The sequence below is a fragment of the Ovis canadensis genome, chromosome 22, assembly GCF_042477335.2.
Source record: "Ovis canadensis isolate MfBH-ARS-UI-01 breed Bighorn chromosome 22, ARS-UI_OviCan_v2, whole genome shotgun sequence".
Classification (NCBI taxonomy): domain Eukaryota; kingdom Metazoa; phylum Chordata; class Mammalia; order Artiodactyla; family Bovidae; genus Ovis; species Ovis canadensis.
Genome location: NC_091266.1, coordinates 27,391,513 through 27,399,788, shown reverse-complemented (window position 1 = coordinate 27,399,788; position 8,276 = coordinate 27,391,513).

Sequence of the window (8,276 nt, the reverse complement as noted above, 5' to 3'; positions counted from 1 at the left end):
GACAAATCCTTAGGCTCATGCTGCTGCTGCTGCTAAGTTGTGTCAGTCGTGTCCGACTCTGTGCGACCCCCATAGACAGCACCCAACAGGCTCCACCGTCTCTGGGATTCTCCAGGCAAGAATACTGGAGTGGGTTGCCATGTCCTTCTCCAATGCATGAAAGTGAAAAGTCAAAGTGAAGTCGCTCAGTCATGTCTGACTCTTAGTGACCCCATGGACTGTAGCCTACCATGTTCCTCCACCCATGGGATTTTCTGGGCAAGAGTACTTCTCTGCTTTAGGCTCATAAATATGTATATATCTGTATGCGTGTGGTACACACACGCAGTCTCGCATACATATACATGCAAAACATAAACACATCCATTTTTAAAAAACACAGATGGGGCTACACTTTATTTTTCTATAACTTCCCTTTCCCCTCAGTATGTTTTCACTGCACTCTGATGATTCTAGGAAAGAGAAAAATTGGCTGCTAAGCTTTGCTCTTTTAACGTTGCTGCCACATAGTGACTTTGCACTCCTGTCTCTGCAGACCATCTCTGTGAGCCACGAGGTTGCTGCAGGTGACATGTGTTGGCATGACTAGTGCTGCCATCCTGTTGCCAGCAGCTTCTGAACAGCAGTGCTTGGCTTCTTGGTCCTTTGGCTCTTCTGCTGTGGTCTACTTGATCTTACCCTCCATCCATTACTCCCAACATCACAGCACTCTCTCAATGACACTGTGTCTTCCCCCACTAACCATACTAACTGCTGCTCTTCAGCCCCTGCCTCTTCCGAGCAACACCTGTCTTCAGAAGAGGTATGGAAGCCTACAGGCCAACCTGGCTGGCCAAGACACCATCAGTGAGGGACCTGGATGTTTTCCTCTCCAACCCATAACCTGTGCTTTGATCTGTTTCTTCTGAGACTTAATCTGAGCTCCTATTGTGGAAGATTGAGAGTGCTCTGTAATTTCATCTTCAATATTTAAATAAAGCTCAGGGGTCTAGCCAGCCAGCTGAAGACCAAATATAATTAAATGTCCAGATAGAATGTTGGCTGAAAAGGAACTGCAGCATTGAGGATTTGGTTCCTGGTGTGGCTGATGTGATGAAGTGGGGGAGGGGGGTATATTTGTTTATGGTGCTGCTGCTGCTAAGTCGCTTCAGTCGTGTCTGACTCTGTGCGACCCCATAGACGGCAGCCCACCAGGCTCCGCCATCCCTAGGATTCTCCAGGCAAGAGCACTGGAGTGGGGTGCCGTTTCCTTCTCCAATGCACCAAAGTGAAAAGTGAAAGTGAAGTCGCTCAGTCGTGCCCGACTCTTAGCGACACCGTGGACTGCAGCCTACCAGGCTCCTTCGTCCATGGCACTCTCCAGGCGAGAGTACTGGAGTGGGTTCCCATTGCCCTCTCTATGTTTATGGTGCAGGACCACCTTTCTCTGCCTTTGGAAATAGAATGAATAGTGCTGATAAATTTCTGGAAGAATGAAATATCTAAAAAGTTTCTCAAATTCAGATGTTTTCTGTTTGTATTGAATTATTCTATTATGGAGCAGACAGAAATGAGGTATTTAGAAATGTATGTAACATACAAGGTGATATGTATTTGTACCATGTGATTCCACACAGCTAAAGTTTGTGTGTCTTTTGAGGCTAAGAGAAAATAACATCATATTTGTTTACTCTTTCATAAAAGCTTTTTAATGGCATATTCTAAAAGAGATTTATAGTCACTAGAGATTATTTCTAAAAATTTAACGGCATTGTAACATGTATACTATCATGTAAGAATCAAATCGCCAGTCTATGTCCGACTCAGGATACAGCATGCTTGGGGCTGGTGCACGGTGATGACCCAGAGAGATGTTATGGGGAGGGAGGTGGGAGGGGGGTTCATGTTTGGGAATGCACGTACACCCGTGGTAGATTCATGTCAATGTATGGCAAAACGAATACAGTATTGTAAAGTAAAATAAAGTAAAAAAAAATAATAATTAATTAATTTTAAAAAAATATAAAATTTTTATAAAAATTTTAAAAAGTGTAAGAGTACTTGGGTTTACATCTTAGTTCTGTCATAGTGGATTAGACTTGGTCAGTTTCTCTCTCTGAATGTCAGCTTCATTATCCAAAAATAAAAATAAAGGAGTTTAGATTTTCCCCCCAGAGCCTATCAAATTCCAGCCCCTTCCGCTTCTAATACATATGGTCTTTCTATTTTTATCCAGAGATTATTTAGTCTCTCACTTATGTGTGTTTGGGGCTATAGAATCACAGGACTAGATTTAGACGTTGACATGTGCTCTTTGTGATTATCAGTGAATACAGTTGCAGCCTACTCTGGAATTGGATAGGAAAATCATCTTCAAAGGAGAACAGTCACATATGGTCAAAATTACCCTTGAGGATACCTTAGGAGTTGGTTACAGCAGAGCCTGACATACTGTGTCTCAGTCAGTCCAGCATGGCCAGTTTTCCCTGCAGCAGTGGAACAGATTGAGTCCCAGATGAAGTGGTTGACTTTTGTTTAAAGCCAACATTTTATGGAAAATACGTATCCTTCTATATGAGAATCACTCTCCAAGGGGCTAGTTAATCATGCATAAAATGTACTTGATAACAAAATTCCCGGAAAACAGTCTCACACACAGTCTGGAGTTTGCTATCATTGAGTGCAGTGGCAGGCTCAGTAGCCTGAAATAATTAGGTGACTCTTTTCCTCATTTAGTTATTTTTGGCCAGGTGCATACAGTTTAATTTATCTAAGAAATATGTGTTTGTGACTGTACTGTCCTGCTAATACTGGCTTGGTTCAGATCTTATCATCACTTGACTAGTTCTTATAAAAACTGCCTAACCACTACTCCTTTAATTTATTTATTTATTTTGCCACACTTGCAGCATGTGGTTCCTTAGTTCCCCACCAGGGATTGAAGCCACACCCCCTGCATTGGAAAGAGGAGTCGGAATCACTGGAAATTCTCTACACTTTATGCTTCATTTTTCCCTTTCTCTTCTCTCTCCTCTAACTACTGACTTTCCTGTAGGTAATTTTCCTAAAATGGAAATCTATTCTGTATGAAATCCCTGCAATGGGTCTTATGTCATTTGTAGGTTTTTCTAAAGGGTGTTCTGTGGCATAATTAAGTACTATACTTCATAACAGATGAAAGATTTCATGGATTATTTTTTAAGATAAAGTTACAGAAGGGTAGTTAGTCTATCTCTTTACAGACAATTCAAGATTCATACTACTACAATAAAGGCTGTCAAATGTTTCCCATCTATTTCACCATTTTTTCCCCCCAGTTTACCTAATAACATTATTAGCTCAGTCGGTAAAGAATCTGCCTGCAATGCAGGAGACCTGGGTTCGATTCCTAGGTTGGGAAGATACCCTGGAGAAGGAAATGGCAACCCACTCCAATATTCTTGTCTGGAGAATCCCATGGACAGAGAACCCTGGCAGGTTATAGTCCATGGGGTCACAAGAGTTGGACATGATTTAGCAACTAAACTACTACTACTACTATAATAACGTTATTGCACAGAAAAGTAAGAAATGTTGACAGTTCTAACTTACCATGATCAAGATCTTAAATTTTATATGTTATTACAAGATGTTTCATGAGCTTGCACTAGCCTCCCTTTAGTACCACCCTAAGACTTGGTCAAGTTCCAGCCCTGATCTAAGGTTGGGCTTCATGAAGCCTACTATACTTACAGCACTTTCCTTAAAATTTTCTGAATCCCCTTCCTGGAAACCCTGGGACTAACTTGGTGGAAATAACACATGCATGAGGTATTTCAAGGTCAGACAGGTACTCATGGGGCCCTGGACTTTATTTATATCTTTCAAGGTACTCTACAACCTGTGAAGTTGACCAGAAATCCCCAAGAAACTCAAAGACTCAGACTATGGGGTTGTCCTAGGAACTTGGTTGCAGTCTCTTGCTGATGAGCACAGTGCTTCTTTGGCATGATTAGTTGAAAATGGGTCACTGAAAGGATGCTAACATTTTGATTTGGAGTGATGGCCTTCATGATAGACACAGGGTGAGTCGAGAACTGTGGGCTATTGACACTTGCAGTGCTGGTCTTTGAGCTTGTGCTGCATTCGTGGCCCTCAGCCATCTGCGCTCTGACAGTAGCGGCATCTCTAGCCTACAGCATTGCAGGGTGGCAACAGTGGCAGCACGTGTCACTTCCTCTGCGTGTCTCCCTCTGCTGGCTCACCACTCTCTTCATGGGCTCCATGCCCCGTGTTCTCTGCAGATGCTTGTATATCATCTGAGTGCTTTTATGACGGCAGCAGCAGCAGCCCCTTCTGACGGATGTCCTCCCTTATCCCCACCCATGTGGTGACATTGTGTCCCCCTTGATTGATCTTGAGCTGGACGAGGGACAGGCATTACTTCTTACCCTGTCTGACACACCCACCTACATTTCCTGTTTGTGGCCGTGTGTGAGAGACAGATCCACATAGAAAAATCACATTCTAGGAATGCTGTTGATTGTGGCCCCAAGAGTTCAAGAGAAGACAGGGTGTAGAAATGTTGTTCTACCATAAAGTAGATATGGTACCATATGTTGCATTACGTTCTCGCTCACACTTTCCTGCATAAGGGTTACATTTGTGGTCATCATCATGACCATCATCATGGAAGCATAATGACAACTTTTAGGAGAATAGCTGGAGGCCAACAGTATCCACAGGCAGCATGAGAGATGATGCAGAATCATGAGTAGTGATAGAGCCAGCATTAAATAGGTGGTATTAGGGAACTTCAGAGGCAAGATAGTCCAAGGGTTTCCATGCAACTATGTTCTGAGAAGCTATGGCGTTACAAAAGTGTCACTATATTTTTCTTGTAGTGGGAGATAAGAAATTAGGTAAGAATGCTACTTGTGACGATACAGTACATGGTTGCTTGACATAATCAGGAAGAGCCTAATACTACCCCAAATCTTCACATGCACTGAGGCACAATAAACAGACATGTGAAAACTTCCTTTCTACCACTTAGCCTGAATCTTCACCAACAAATCACTATACCTCATATGAGCCCACAGTTTTGTTATATGACTTTAATCAAATTACTTATATAAACAAGGACTCTGCAAAATATATTTGCCTGAGGTCCTGCATGTGCTGTGGATAACCTTGCTTACCTTGCTGTGCCCATCTCCTGCTGGTCCTATGCGTGCCCTTTGATTTCCAGCAACTTCAAACTGTTTATTCCATGATTTTGCCCATAGTATTCGCTTTCTGACAAACTCTTACTCATCCTTTAAGATTCATTTCTGGCTTTGCCTGGTCTGTGAAGACCCCATGATCTTCCCACCCAGGTCCTATTGGGGCACCTCCTCTGTGCTCCCCTAGGACACTTGGCCACCTTTACTCTAGCACCTATGGCCCTGTGTCAACATTGTTTACGTCTGTCTTCCCTGGGTGATTAATGTTAAGGCAGCAACTCTGTCTCCCTTATTCACTTATTCCAAATACATTATTTATCCATTTATGCCTAATACATTGTTATGGTTGGGTAATTTAGAGAAACTAAAATAAATATAACAGATAATCCCATAAAATCTTTATTGCTTTAAGAAGCTCTGAACTCAGTGTGCTCTGAATGCAGTTTCTGAGTCGTGTCTGACTCTTTGCGATCTGTTGGACAGCAGCCTGTCAGGCTCCTCTGTCCATGGGGTCTTTCAGGCAAGAATACTGGAATGGGTTGTCAACTTCAATGGAGAAAGCCAATTCCAGTGTGATGCTGACACTTACAAATTCCCTTGTCCTGCCTTCACATCTATGATGCAAGCATCCTTGGTTCCTCCAGGAGCTTTGCATATGTTAGCTTACATCAGCTGGAACTACCTTCCCCTTCCTCACAATTCTAGTTTAGAGTTGGCCAAAGAGACATCTACGTAATAACTGGATGGGAAAAGTAAAGCAGCAGCTATTACCTTCTAAAGGCTATCCTTGTTAGATTGAGTGAGAGATGCATGCAGAGATACTGGCAGGCCCAAGCTTGTCCTTACTCAACCTGCAGTGAGAAACGTAGGAAAGATACTGACCAGCTCCAGCTTGTCCTGCTCTTCTTTGATTTGATTCCATCTCTTCTTCTTCACTGGCAGCCCAGTGACCAACCGTGAACCCAGGCTTATCATCAGAGACGGAGGCATCAATGCTCGGGAGACTTCGACACCAGCGTCTGGCAGCGAGACACACTTGGCTTCACACATTCCCCTGCTGGTTCTGGCTCTATCAGGGCTGGCTGGTGACTTGCTTCTGGTCCTTCATTGCTTTCTGGGACTTTAATTCCCCAGCTCTTCCCACAGCTGTGTAAACTATAATTCCTGTAATCAGTCTTTTATTCCATAACTTGTAGGGTCAACTTCCCTGATTGACACCAACAGATTCAGTCTTCTTACTTCTTGCCACTTCTTTAAAAAAAAAGTGAGTTTACTATTCTTTAGGGCCAATTGAAATGTGAAATGGAAAAATTAAAGGTGGAGAAAGAGTGAGAGGAGGGCTGAGATCAGGAAAGGAAAGGCGAGTAAAGAGAAAATATATGATATTGAAAATGAAATAGGAAAGGGAACAGGAAAGCAAGTTTGGGGAAAGGAGAAAGCAATGTACAGAGTCCTATATGGTTCCATCCTACTAGGAATTTATAAGCTGTTTAGGAAAGAGAAAAAATATTCCTTTCTAAAAGTCTATCATACAGTTTTAAACATTCATTATCACATGTACTTACTACACAGTGATTCCCTCTAATCAAGTAGGTATATACATACCGATGAAGTAATATTACCTCCAGGGAAGACAAGGAGACAAAAATTGAGTTTTTCTTTCTCCTCATAAATATTGGCAGAATCTCTTAATCCTGGGGTAATCATTTGATTCAGTATTAACAGGTTTTTTATTTGGTACCTGAAAAAAATGGGTATAATACCTATCTACCTTTTCTATCATTGCCATAGCCTGAATGTTTGTGTCTCCTTACAATTCATATGCCAAAATCCTAATCCCCAGCGTGATGCTATTAGAAGGCAGGCCTTTGGGAAGGTCATGAGAGCAGAGCTTCCATGAGTGGGATTAATGTCCCCATATGGCTCTCTAGTCGCCTTCCAACGTGGAGGACACGGGGAGAGGACCATGAACCAGGAAACGGGTCTTCACAAGATACCGAATCAGTTGAAATGTTGGCCTTTTCAGCCTCCAGAACTGTGATAAATTGTATTGTCTGTAAGTCACCCATCTCATATTCTATTATAGCAGTTCAAACTAACACAATGAATAAAGCATAATAGATTTTATATTTTGTGGGTTCCAAGGACTGACTAGAGCTGTATTCTAGGCATAAACCAGAGCAAAGGAATTTTAAATGTCTTCATTTTCAAAGAACATGAGTGGATCCAAATCACAACATGAGGAAACATGATCAAATCTCTCTTTATCTTTATTCTAATTTGATATCTGTGTATTATCCAGTTTATCTTTGTCCTTGTTGATTTTTTTTTCCTCCCCTCCTCCCACAAATTCTTTCCCATTCCTTGTTTTAATACCTTCCAGGCCTTCCTGATTTTTGCTGTCGTTGTTGGGCTGGAGTTTACTGTTGAAGAATGGCAGGAGGACACAGTCACTATATCTTCCCTGATCCTCTACCAACCCTCTTAGGAGTAAGCATACAGAAACTCACGAGAAGCATCATTCTGATGTTCCATTAGGTCCCTTCTTTCAATCTTTGTATTTAAAGATTGGAGAGTTTCCTGCAGGTAAAATGACAGTTGAAAGTTTTACTTTTCTCCTTTCAAAGGTCTGTGAACCTGGAAAGGTGAGGAATATATGTTCCTGATTTATCTACCTCCTGTGAACAGAAGGCTACTAGTTATTTTTTGCTCCTCTGATTGAGTACAGAGTTCCCTTCAACTGTTGAAATTGTAGACAGTGTCACCATGGTTGTTTAGAGTATTCCACTGTGCAACAGAAGAGGAAAGACAAAGGAATAATTAGAGCAACACAACCTCTTTGGAATAAAATTCCAGAATTCAGCCTCCAATCTTCCAGTGGTCTGTCCCCACACTGGGATGAAGAAGCTTTCTTCCTACACTTACCTAGACCTGGCTTTAGTAGGGAGGATCTGACTTCAGGAGACCTGATATCCTGCAGCATCCTGGCTGCCCAAGTCTACTTGGCCATCACTGATCAAAGCTCTAATATTCTGCCTCATTGTGAAAGTACCAATGTGAAATCCTTCTTCCATCCCTGTGCCCTGATTAGCT